This window comes from Hylobates moloch, unplaced genomic scaffold (genome assembly GCF_009828535.3).
Source record: "Hylobates moloch isolate HMO894 unplaced genomic scaffold, HMol_V3 SCAFFOLD_4, whole genome shotgun sequence".
NCBI lineage: Eukaryota > Metazoa > Chordata > Mammalia > Primates > Hylobatidae > Hylobates > Hylobates moloch.
In genome coordinates, this window is record NW_026652279.1 from 36,388,683 (window position 1) to 36,402,156 (window position 13,474).

A 13,474-nucleotide genomic window follows, 5' to 3' on the forward strand; every position below is an offset into this window, starting at 1 on the left:
GTACTTAAAATAACTTTGCGTAATTGAGAGGAATGACATGTATGTGCTTTTGAATGCTTGGCTGCAAAACATTGAGGCAGGCAATTAGGAGCTTAGTAGAAACAAAGTATTTTAAAATAGATTTTCTTTGTTTGTAACTACCTCAGTAACAAAGCTACTAAGTACTGGAAAATGCTAAATTATCAGAAAGACTGTACTGTTTGTAGTTTCTTGATAAAGCATATGTAAATGTAACCTTGAATTGATGTACTTGGTTATTTTCTAGAGATTATCAATTTCTAGAAAATATTCTGCTTTTACATTTATGGCTTTTATTGATGTGCAAGGTATTTATGGATCCCTAAACTTGTATTAGGACTGTTACATAAAATGCTTTATCTGTTGTTTCTGAATAAAATTATATTTGGCTTGTTCTTTATTTCTGATAATTCAACTTTCAGTCTTCATTGCTTTCATTTAAAATATACCTCGGAAAAATCCCAGTTACATGAATAAAGTGATCTGTGGTCGGTATCAATGCAATACCAATGTATAATGTTAATTTTCTGTGTTAGTCTCTGCTAAAAGGTTGGTTATAGCATGATGTTTAAAAAATATCGATGGGCCATTTTAGCATCATTAAATACCTTTTGCTTTGAACTTCTAAAATGCTGTTTGTATTTTCAAAAACTGCATCCTTAATATATTTAGATATTTTCAGCTGAGGGAAATGTTACTGTAAGAGTTTATCAAGAAGTAGTGCTATTTGAGTGTTGGAGAGTGTCAAAATATGATTTTAGTGAAACACATCTGTGCTTTCCTTCCTATGTTAGGATATTTAAGATGATTGTCAAGTTTATTGTCCTGACTTCAAAGAAATCTTAATCCTTCACTGGAAGTTAAGTTTGAAAAAGTCCAATTTGTATGTGAGTCATTGTTGTGATATCATTTAGCACTGATGGGTCATTGCACTCAGACTAAGTGTTAGTTGTTACTAATTTTATTTACTCTAACAGTATCTACCATGGAAAGAATTTTGTTAGACTTAGGACACTTAAATGTAACAATTTTACCTGACTTTAAGACTGTGTTTAATCCTGATTCTTTTGGGGGATAACCTGTATTTGTGTACTTTTGTAGGATAGAGGGAGGAATCAGCAGCTTGGAAATTCAAGCACGTGATCTGGCGGGATGGGCATTTGCCTGACATATTTAATGGAGGTAATTCAGCATTCTTTGACTCAACCTTTAATTTTTACCTGTGATAGATGCCCATGTTACTACACATACTTACAATAACTGTTGGGTATAAGTGTGCATTTATGGCCAATCCCTTTTCTTTTTATATTCATATAAATAACATGGTATCACTATTATAAATATTATAAATAATATGTAGATATGGACATATGTACATAGAAAAGAACATTATTAATTTTATAAGATGAAGTCCATTATCTTCTCTTAAGATTACTTGCATATCTTCTTTTAGGCCTCATTTCCTTTATGTTAGGAAGGCAAATGATCCTCTCCTTTCTTGTTGGCCTATGTTGGTGCATATATTAAACCTATGCTTTTATCTTTCACACAACATGAAAGAAGATATCTAACAGTTTTCAAGGAGTTTACATATCTGTCAGTGGCACATACTCATGTCAGTTATTAATGATCATAAAAATTCTTCTTCTATTGTATTTTTAATTTTTAATTTTTTAGTAGAGACAGGGTCTCGACTATGTTGCCCAGGCTGGTCCTGAACCCCTGAACTCAAGTAGTCCTCTTGCCTCAGCCTCCCAAAGTGCTAGGATTACAGGTGTGAGCCACTGTACCTGGCCTGATCATAAAAATTCTAAAATTTCTCTGTGCATTTCAAAATTTGTTTTTGGAGAATTTTTTTTTTTTTTTTTTTTTTTTTTGAGATGGGGTTTTGCCCTGTTGCCTAGGCTGGAGTGCAGTGGTGTGATCTTGGCTCACTGCAGCCTCTACCTGTGGGGCTCAAGTGATCCACCCACCTCAGGCCTCCCAAGTAGCTGGGACCACAGGCACATGCCACCACACCTGGCTAACTTTTGTGTTTTTTCTTGAGACAGGGTTTTGCCATGTTGCCCAGGCAGGTCTTGAACTCCTGAGCTAAAGCAACCCATCAGCCTCGGCCTCCCAAAGTGCTGGGATTATAGACCTGAGCCACTGTGCTCAGCCTGAGAATTCTTTTTCACCTTGTGGATTGAAATTATTTGGAGTTTCAGAGGCCATATTTTAGGATTTTCCTATTTTTTCCATATCTTCTGATAATTGTCATGTTCAACATTTTTCACTTCTTTACTCATGTTTATTATAATAGGTGTATACACTTAGGCAACAGAGAATGTTATAACATCGAAAAAAGGCTTTCCAACCCTTCCCCATTCAGTATAATCATTGTATATCCTTCCAGACAATTTCTATATATATACAGATATATATATATATATATATATATCTGTAGTATAAATTCTGAAGGGAAAAATTATTGGACCGAAGATTATGTGCATTTAACAATTTGGCGGATAAATTGCCTAACTGTAAAAAGAAGCCCAAATATCAGTAGTTTATGAGAGGGGATCTCTCTGTCTCTTTGACAACACTAGCTAGCGTCAAACTTTTTAATATTTGTCAGTTTTTTGTTGATTAGCTTTTTTTTTCTTATGAGTGAGTTTGAGGATTTTCTGCATTATTATTGGCCATAATGTATGTTTTCAGTTACCAATTTGGTCATGTGCTTTGCCCTTTTATGGAGCTCTTTATATATTTGTATATTAAGGAAAGGAGCCTCTTGTCTTTTTTTTTTTAAGTTTTCCAATTGACAATTGTATATACTTATGAGGGTATTATGTTTTTTATTTTTGCTTGACACATATATAGTGTATATTTATGGTAACATACATAGTGTATATTTAAATTTTATACACTATTAAAAATACTGTATATTCAAAATAAACACTTTTTGTATATTTTGATACATGCTTACATTGTGTAATGATCAAATCTGGCTAATTAGAGTATTTTCATCACTTCAGATATTTACCATTTTTTTGTGAGCTTCTTGTCATTTATTAGACAAATTACTTTTGCTCATCTTTTGATTTTATTATTTTGCCCAACAGAAATTTTCATTTTTTATTGTTGTATATAGTAATCTTATCTTCCATGGCTGAGGTGGGCAGTGGAGGACAGTTCTGTGTTAGATTTAAAAGATCTTTATCATTGATTATAGGGCTCACTTTTCACTCCAGGTTGTAGCATCTCTGAATGACATGAATCTCTAACTTATCATACTTTGACTTTTGTTTCTTTTTCTTTTTCTTTTCTTAAATTAGTTTGGCCAGGTGTCTTTAGGAAGAAAATGAATATACATAAATAATTATCTTTTAAAATATAAATAATAGGTATTGGGATTCATGATGGAAGAATAGGTATACCTTCATAATGACAACTGCAAAGATAAAATGAGAGCATATTACTTAAAAAAAAAATTTGAAACTCTACGGAAGAATAAGAAAGAGTATTTGAATCAGTTACATTTTTTGATAGGAAGGTATATATGAGACTCTTCTTCAAATATATATTTAAAGCTGTATATTTTAAGTATTGCTTTTGCTGCATCCTCTAAATTTTGATATTTGTTTTCATTTTCATTCAGTTAAAAATATTTTCTAATTTCCCTTTACATTTTGTCTTTGTTATTTGAAGTTTAATTTCCAAATGTTTGTGGATTTCCCAGTTTTTTAGTTGATTTCAAATTCAATTCTGGTATGGTTAGAGAACATATAAATGTATTTGTTTGTAAGACAGGGTTTTGCTGTGTTGCCCAGGCTGGTCTTGAACTCCAGGGCTTAAGCAATCCGTCCACCTCAGGCTCCCGAAGTGCTGGGGTTACAGGCGTGAGCCACCTTGTGTGGCTCAGAAAACATATTTTTATGACTTCAATCCATTTAAATTTAGTGAGACTTATTTTATGGCCGCGCGTGTGGGCTGTCCTAGAGAATGTTTTAAAACTATATGTATTCTAGAATTGTTTGGTAGTGTTTTCTGTATATGCCACTTAGGTATAATACGTTGGTTGATAGTGTGGTTTAGGTCTTCTCTGTCTTTGCTAATTTTCTGTCTAATTATTCTATCACTTATTTAGAGTGGGACATTGAGATCTCCAAATATAATTGTTGAATTTTTAATTTTTCCTTTCAATAATGTTAGTTACTGCTTCATTATTTTGGGACTCTTTTTAGGTGCATACACAGTTATTATATCTTCCTGATGTTTTGACTGTTTATTATTATGAAATGTCTTTCTTTGTCTCTATAAAGTCTGCTTTGTCTGATGTTAATATAGCCTCCTATGGTTACTGCTTCTGTAGTATATCCTTTTTCCCATCCTTTTACTTTCAGTTTTGAATGTAGGATATGTCTTGTTGACAGCATATAGTTGGAATTTGTGTTTTTATCCTTTCTGACAGTTGCTGCCTTTCCATTGGACTATTTAGACCATTCATATTTAATTAGGGATATGGTTGGATTTACATTTGCCATTTTGGTATCTGCTACACACACACACACTATATATATATATATATATATATTTTACATATATACATATATCTTTATATACATATATGAAAAGATATATATCTTTATATACATGTATATAAAGATATATATCTTTTTATGCATGTATAAAAAGATATATCTTTATATACATGTATATAAAGATATATATCTTTTTATACATGTATATAAAGATATATATCTATATACATGTATAAAAAGATATATATCCTTATATACATATATAAAAAGATATATATACATATATAAAGTAAGTATATATATACACATAGATATAGTGTCATTTCACTATGGTTTATATATGATATGATCCTTTATATATATATGTATCTTTACATAGATATAGATAGATATCTCCTATGTTTTTGTTCCTTTGTTTCCTCTATTGCCTTTTGTGTTAAATACTTTTTAGTGTGCCATTTTAATTACTCCATTGATTTTTTTTAACTGTATATTTTTAAAGATGTTTTCTTTGTGTTTGCTGTCAGGATTATGCATTTTAACAGGCTGCTTGTTATCAGTAAGATAAAGAAACTTTCTTCCAATGTAGGTCCATTTTCTCTTCTTTATTGTACAGCTATTGTAATATACATCTATATATATTATAAACCCAGTAGTACAGTGTTGTGATCATTGCTTTATATATTCTTGGGTCTTTTAAAGGGAGGAAGAAATGAGAAAAATATGTTTATGGAGTCTTTTTTGAATTAATCCACATATTTGCCGTTTCTGGTGCTCTTCAATTCTTTCTGTGTATTTAAGTCTGATGTCTTTTCCTTTCAGCTTGATGGGCTTCCTTTAGTGTTCGTTTAAGGCAGGTCTGCTAGCAAAAAAAATTTTCTCAATATTTGGTTATCTGGGAATATTTTTTCATTTTTGAAGGATGGTTTTGCTGTCTTCTTGGTTGACAGCTGTATCTTTCAGTTTTTCGAATATGTGATTTCACTGTCTTTCTTGCCTCTGTTGTTTCTAACTGGAAGTTAGCCACTAATCTCTGCATATGCTGAATCATTATTCTCTTCCTACTTTCAAGATTTTTCTCCCTGTGTTTGCTTTCAACGAGTTTAACTATGTTGTGTCCAGGTGTAGGTTGCTTTATATTTTCCTACTTGAAATTCATTGTGCTTCTTAGATCTGTAGATTTATTTTCCTTAGAAAAATTAAATTTGGGGCCAGGTGCGGTGGCTGATACCTATAATCCCAGCACAGGTGGGGATTTGGGAGGCCAAGATGGTCAGATCACCTGAGGTCAGGAGTTCGAGACCAGCTTGGCCAACATTGTGAAACATCCTGTCTCTACAAAAATTAGCCAGACATGATGGCGGGTTTCTGTAATCCCAGCTGCTCAGGAGGCTGAGGCAGGAGAATCGCTTGAACCGGGGAGGTGGAGGTTGCACTGAGCCGAGATAGTACTATTGCACTCCAGCCTGGGCGACTGAGTGAGACTCCGTCTCAAAAAAAAAAAAAAGAAAGTAAATTTGGCAAGTTTTTGGCCAATATTTTATTAATTTTTTTTTCTGCTCTGTCTCTTCTTTCCTGGTACTCAAAATGTTGGTAAGCTGAATGTTGTTCCACACGTCTTTGAGGCTCTGTTCATTTTACTTCCCCCTTTTTCCACTCTATTTTTCAGAGTGGATGGTTTCTATTGATGTATCTTAAAAGTCACTGATTTTCTTTTGCCATAAATCTGTTGAGCCCTTCTGATGAATTTTTTATTTCTGTTACTATATTCTTAAACTTCAGGATTTCCATTTGGTTCTTTTACATAATTTCTGCATCTTTGTTGAAGATCTCTTATTTGTTGATTGCAGTTTTTCATAATTAAAAAACTTTAAAACATGAGTTCCTTTTAACGTATTTAACATATGTATAATAGATATTTTACATAATATATTGTAACAACTCTGGATTGTAATGAGCCCCTCCCCTCTTATTGTTACTGTTGTCATTTCACTATAGTTTATATATGATACAATCCTATTGAGAAAAATAAATTTTATTTTGCACAAAAGTGTATCTGTAAAAAGAGATATACATGAATATCCAGGAAAATTCTGAAATGCAAGAGTACTGAGAGGTGAATAGCTCTACAAGAATTTGAGCTTTTAAAAAATATGTAAACTGTTGAAATGTTTTTTAAAAAATGAATTAATATTATACTTTCTGAAGTTCAAAGAGGAAATCATTAGTGATATGGATGTAGGTGGGAAAGACTATTCTTTTTGCCTTTGTACCGTCATAAGCTAATGTAAAATCATAGGATCTTTAATATATCATCTGGTCTACACACTTCTTGTGAAGGAGTGTATGCGAACTATTCTTGATAGATAGGAATCTAGTATTTTAAGAACCTCCAGGGTAGGAAATTCCATAAAATCTTTAGTCTGTTAACTATGCTCAGAATACTTACTGTCAGGAAGTTTTCTTCCTGTGTATAGCCTATACTCTTGTTTTTGTTTTGAATGTGCTAAAAATTTTCCATATGATTTTATCTATCTTTTTTGTCAGCTTTTCCCTGTCAGTGGTAATCTTGCTGGGAATCTTGCTGATTTTATAACCATAATTGTTTCTATTGTTTTTGACCACTAGAATTTTATGTTGAATTTATATAATAGTTTCTTTTAAGTTTTGGCATGCATTAGTTTGTTTGTAAGGCCCACCATTGTGTTTCTTCTCTCTTCACTTTATAGACTTTAACAAAGCAGATATGATTACTGTTTGCAAGTAGTTTCTTAAGTTTTGTTTTTTTCTAACCTTTTAGGTTTGTAATTATCTGAATTTCCTTGAATATCCTGTATCTTTGAGGCTGTAGACTCCACATCTAGGCAATTGTTCTTTTTTGTTTGTTTGTTTTTTTGAGACAGAGTCTCGCTCTGTCACCCAGGCTGGAGTGCAGTGGCGCAATCTTGGCTCACTGCAAGCTCTGCCTTCCGGGTTCACGCCATTCTCCTGCCTCAGCCTCCGAGTAGCTGGAATTACAGGCGCCGGCCACCACGCCTGGCTAATTTTTTGTATTTTTGGTAGAGACGGGGTTTCATCGTGTTAGCCAGGATGGTCTCAATCTGACCTCGTGATCCGCCTGCCTCAGTCTCCCAAAGTGCTGGGATTACAGGCCTGAGCCACCGCGACTGGCTGGCAATTGTTCTTTATAAGGCCAAGTTTCTCATTTACTGTCTACTTACCACTATTGTATTTTCCCAATTTCAAACATGAAAACAAGTCAGTACATTGGTCATTCAGTCATAACTTACTGTATTTAGAAAGAATTTTCGCTTCAGTATTCATACCAATTTGCACATATTATATTTGTGTAGTATCTTTTCCTACCATAAATAATGTTTGTTGTGTGTGTGTTTTATTGTAGGAATTGGATGGCATAAGTGATTAAGGTGGTATTGAGGATTTCTGAAGCCTATGAAAGGTAGAAACTCAACCATGATTTCTTTTTCAACTCTACAGCATTCCTTTCCTTGAAGTCTTCATTTTTACGTTAGTCTCGGGTAATTTTAATACTTATTTTTCATAATCTTGAATAAATAAGTTTTTTCAAATATGAAGTAATTGTGTTCAGCTGCTAGAATTTTATACTGAATTTATATAATAGTTTCTTAAAGTTTTGGTATTTATATTTGGAAGAAACTAGTTTTTATCCTGAGAAAACAAATTTAAATGATGAATAATGATGTCATTTTAGACTCTAACATACACAAAAATGTGTAGTCTTAAGTGAAATTTAATTGAGAGTTATTTTCTTGGTTTAACATTTTTTCTCAACAGGGTATAGCATTTTTACTCCCTATCCTGAACACATATACACTCGTATTAAGTTTCCTAGAATTTTCAGAGAAACTGTTTTCACACCGAGGAGAGTTAGACATGTTAGTCAAATTTAATGATGTTTGCTATATAATTTTTAAAATGTGAGAAGACATATCAGTTTTTATACATCTGTACGTGTTGTATATATGCCTGCACTAATGTAAGGAAGCAGTCTTACAGATAATTCAGTAATCACTTAAGTTTGATATATTAGCATATAGACTTGGCTACTGTGACAGAGGCTTGTAAAGGTAGAAATATATTTATATTTACTTGAAAAGTCTGTGTAAACTATCTTGAGATTATGTGGAGGCTGCAAAATCACTATGTCCCAGGGCTCCTTTGTCTTGCTCTGCTCTTCTTCTATGCAGTTTCTATATTGTGGGTGAGGATGGTTACCATTGTGTCTGCTAATAAGAAAAAGAGAAGGGCATTCTCTTTACCTTTAAGAGGAGTTTGTATATATCACTTTCTACTCAGATCCCTTTGGCTCTAACTTTGTCACATGTCACAACCAGTTGCAAAGGAGGCTGGGAAGTGAGTGACTCTGACCTAGGCAGCCATATGTTGCACTTAATTTTTATTACTGCATGAGAAGGAGAGAACAGATTCTGGGGAGATAGCCAGCTATCTGTCACATTAAGGTTTGAGTCAGATTTATTTTCATTAAAAAAAAAAAAATTGCCTCACGCCTGTAATCCCAGCACGTTGGGAGGCTGAGGTGGGTGGATCACGAAGTCAGAAGATCGAGACCACCCTGGCTCACATGGTGAAACCCTGTCTCTACCAAAAAAAATACAAAAAAAATTAGCCGAGCATGGTGGTGGGCCCCTGTAGTCCCAACTACTCGGGAGGCTGAGGCAAGAGAATGGTGGGAACCTGGGAGGCGTAGCTTGCAGTGAGCTGAGATGGTACCACTGCACTCCAGCCTGGGTGAGAGCGAGACTCTCTCTCAAAAAAAAAAAAAAAAAAGTGCTGTTGATTTAAACAGTAAACTTTTTTGTTGTTGTTCTGGAATGAGTCTTGGTTACTGTATGGTATGTATTAAAAATAACCATTAGCAATCTAGGCATAGTGGTATGTGCACAGTCCCATCTCATGTAATTAAAAAAAAAAATTAGGTGTTTAACATTTGTTCATAGTGTACAGGGAAATTTTGTTTTAAGAAGTTTTTTTAATATTTCTTTTTATTATGTAAGATTACAGAAACTTTATAGTTTGAATATTAATGTTTGAATTATTGATATTGGCATAAAATGTAGTGGATGCAATGACTAGATCCAACAGAATGTCGGATTCTGCTTTGCATGAACTTTTTTTTTTTTACTTTTTCCCTCCCCCTCTCCTTATTAAGATAAATTATATCTGTTTCTTAAACTGTTTGAATTTCTGTAAATTTGATGTTTTAGTATTTCTAAATACTACTATCTTCTTGATGTTACGTTGTTTTACAAAACAGATGATAAATATTTGGAATGCAGAATATGCCTAGATTCTGTTTTATTTGAGAGGGACTTCAGTGTGGTATAGAAATGCCTATTAACTTTGACTTTTCAAATATTTATAAATTATTTTTCCGTGGTGAAAAAAGAGGTTTTTTTTTAAGTTTTTAGGTTTTTAAAGTCATATAAAATGATTATTGTTAGCATGCAAGTTTTCTGATTAATAGTTGTGTTAGCAGCCATTGAAATAGATATTTGTTTAAACATCCTTTCTTGTTGTTAGCACTAATGAGAGACCATTTTGTCCAGTTACCATTATTATAAATGATGTTCCTATTAGGATATTTTGAAATAGTAGTACTTTAAAAATTAACATGGTTTAGAAGATATGTTTTATAGATACAAAATGGTAGTTATACAGAGGTATATCCGAAGAGGTCTTTGAATGTACTTAGACAAGAAATAGATTTTGTTTTATTAATAAGAGATGAAGTAGTTTCTGCTTAGATCAAAACTATACTTTTCTTTTTTTTTTTTTTTTTTTTTTGAGACGGAGTCTCGCTCTGTCGCCCAAGCTGGAGTGCAGTGGCGCGGTCTCGGCTCACTGCAAGCTCCGCCTCCCAGGTTCACGCCATTCTCCTGCCTCAGCCTCTCCGAGTAGCTGGGACTACAGGTGCCCGCCACCACGCCCAGCTAATTTTTTGTATTTTTAGTGGAGACGGGGTTTCACCGTGGTCTCGATCTCCTGACCTCGTGATCCGCCCGCCTTGGCCTCCCAAAGTGCTAGGATTACAAGCGTGAGCCACCGCGCCCGGCCAAAACTATACTTTTCAAAGATGAAAGCAAATACAAAACTTCTTCAGAATAACAAATAGCAAATTTGTTAAAAGTTCTGATATTAATCACGGGTTTCATCTCACCAAATGATCTGGAGGTTGGTTGATATTTGTGTTTCTAATGCTGATATTTTTAAGGTGTAATTTCTCACGGTTAGAAACATAGGTTAGAAATGTTAATATCCGAGTTAATGTAACTGGCATCCTCCAAATAACAGAGTGCTTTGGATCAGAAGTAATTTGTGAAATCTAGCTTTTTTCTTTTACCTGTTTTCAGAACAAGTTCCTTTGAGTGCTTCTCTTTTGGCTTACAAGTGAAGTTTCATTTTAGATTGAATGGGTTCTGTTACAAAGTCAGGGGAATAGATATTACTGAATTTGTGAGAATATTTGAAGTTGGGAATTACTCTTTTTCTACAAAAGACAATGATGATTAGGTTCAGAAGCTTGCCTATTATAACCTGCTTTGACTTATAGTTGAAGTTCCATATTATTCAAAAAATATAGAAAATAATATTACTACCAAACTCAAATGAAACAGAAACGTAGGATCTCTAAGTGAGAAATATTTCTTTCATGCTCAAATGCAGATTAATTAAAGGTAATAAGTGACACATGGATGTTCATATACATTCTGAAAGGGAACTTGGTGCTTTAAAAAATTTAGAGCATATAGCACAAGCCTTCAAATCTGTTTTCATTTTAAAATGTACAGCCCTCTTTTTTTGATACAGGTGTATCATTAGGACTGACTGGTTTTACATTTATTAGCCATATTTAGGATTATTTTTAAATTTCCAATTGGAAATGGGAAGGTAGAGAGATTTTCCTGGTAAGGCTTTGAGAAAACAGAGGAAGGAAGGTAGCTTAAGAAGATATATTTAAACCCATGAAAAAGAAAGAATGACTGAGGAGAAATTCACTGAGATGTGAGTAACAGATAGAAATTGGAAAATAGAAAATGTGGAAAGTGTTGAATCCTCCCATGGGAGAAAAGGGAATTCTGTGTCAGAAAGTTCTCCCATGGTAGCCATGAGATGGAATAGTCAGCTAAGGACAGTTTGATTGCTTTTCCAAGCCAAGCAATGATGATAGAAGGCCTTAAGAGCAGGTGGTGGGCCGGGCGCGGTGGCTCACGCTTGTAATCCCAGCACTTTGGGAGGCCGAGGCGGGCGGATCACAAGGTCAGGAGATCGAGGCCCTGGTGAAACCCCATCTCTACTAAAAATACAAAAAAATTAGCCAGGCGTGGTGGCGGGCGCCTATAGTCCCAGCTACTCGGAGAGGCTGAGGCAGGAGAATGGCGTGAACCCGGGAGGCGGAGCTTGTAGTGAGCCGAAATTGCGCCACTACACTCCAGCCTGGGCGACAGAGCAAGACTCCGTCTCAAAAAAAAAAAAAAAAAAAAAAAAAAAAAAAGAAGAGCAGGTGGTGAGAGGGCAATGAGAGTTCAACTGCTTCCTAAAGTGTCCAGGGCCTTTTAAAGTCAGGAAATAGTGTGATATGGTAAAAAGTGCATTGAGTCAGGTAAGTCTGGTTTGAAATCCCAGTTTACTTCTGAGCTATGCATCCTTGGGTAAGCCCCAATTTGTCTGTTAAATGGGGATATGCTGTTACTGTCTTAAGGGTTATTGTAAATAAAAAGTAAGGTAATATATTTAAAGGTGCCCAGCACAGTGTCTTACATCTCAGCACACATTAGTTGTCTTTCCTCTCCAGGTTTTCATAATTTCTGAATTTTAGAATACAGACATAAACATATTAATTTGGAAAGACCTCATTAATTGTATACAACTCCCATTACAGAAAACCTCAGCAAGCATTTTTTTCCCAATTTTTAATTGGCCCTTGTAGAACAAGCAAGCATTTTTAAGAGCCTTGTATATTTGATTAAAAATGAGTAGTAGTGCCCAACTTGTCCATTTGTAATGCTTCTGTTAACTTTGTCCTCTGAAGACAAGCCCAGACAGTTCCCCGAGTTTTGGAAATAATTGTCAAATATATTTGTATTAAAAGCCTATGTATTTAATTCCTTATTAAAAGCCCCGACCCAAAACTGTTTACTCTGTTTCAACTTAATATAAATCTGTAAAGGTTAGTTTTTAATTACTTACACATAATTGATTAGAAACATTAAATTAGAAGATGACCACAAGAAGAGTCAGCTATTTCTTCTGGTAGACAGGAGAAAGGTAATGGCAGATAATTTACGTTCTTTTTAAGTACCCCTCTGCCACTAGGCTTAAATGACTAGAGGGTTACCTAAGCCACTACAGTTAGGCTTTTACACAGCTGAACTAAACATGTGTCAATAGGAAGGATGTTAAGTGTGTGTGGGGTTGGGAGTGGGAGCAGGGAGGGGAAATTTAATGAAACTGGAAGTTGTGTTGTGGCTCTCTAGATACCCCTGTAGACAGTTTCTCTTGCAGAGGGATGGTGATGAGGGAAGAATAAATCATGGAAGCGGGGGAAGAATGCAGAATTTGAAGTAATCTGCGAAAGGGAGATTTAGGAGAAATTGGCCTGAGTTGGTCTCCTTCCTTTCTCTTTCCTGCTCTGTTGTAGTTTTCATCATTCTCTGCTCTGGGTAACTTGCAGTGCAGAGGAAGGATTGCCTCTCATTCTTAGCTGAATTAGCCCTTGGACATCATTGTCCAGCCTGTCTCAGTTCTTAACAGCGCTGCCATTTTGTACTCTATGATGTCAGCTGCCTAAGGTCTCTACAAGATAAAGGGTCTTCACAGGGAGCTCAGAGTGGCTTATTACTCCACGTATTTTCTTTTCTCTCCAGTTGGAC

At 34.6% G+C, this 13,474-nt stretch overlaps 1 protein-coding gene across 8 annotated transcripts in view; it reads left to right on the plus strand.

The window, feature by feature from the left end:
* Positions 1-13,474, plus strand: part of ZNF148 (zinc finger protein 148) — a 149,912-nt gene that overhangs the window by 43,319 nt on the left and 93,119 nt on the right. For 4 of the 8 annotated variants that reach the window (XM_032149939.2, XM_058437399.1, XM_058437400.1 and 1 more), the window contains 2 exons: positions 1,120-1,200; positions 7,945-8,080. The gene's annotated coding sequence lies outside the window, so the exon portion shown is untranslated. Of the gene's footprint in view, positions 1-886; positions 906-1,119; positions 1,201-7,944; positions 8,081-13,474 lie in introns of those variants that run through there. The other 4 variants (XM_032149945.1, XM_032149946.2, XM_058437402.1 and 1 more) reach the window with 2 other exon arrangements.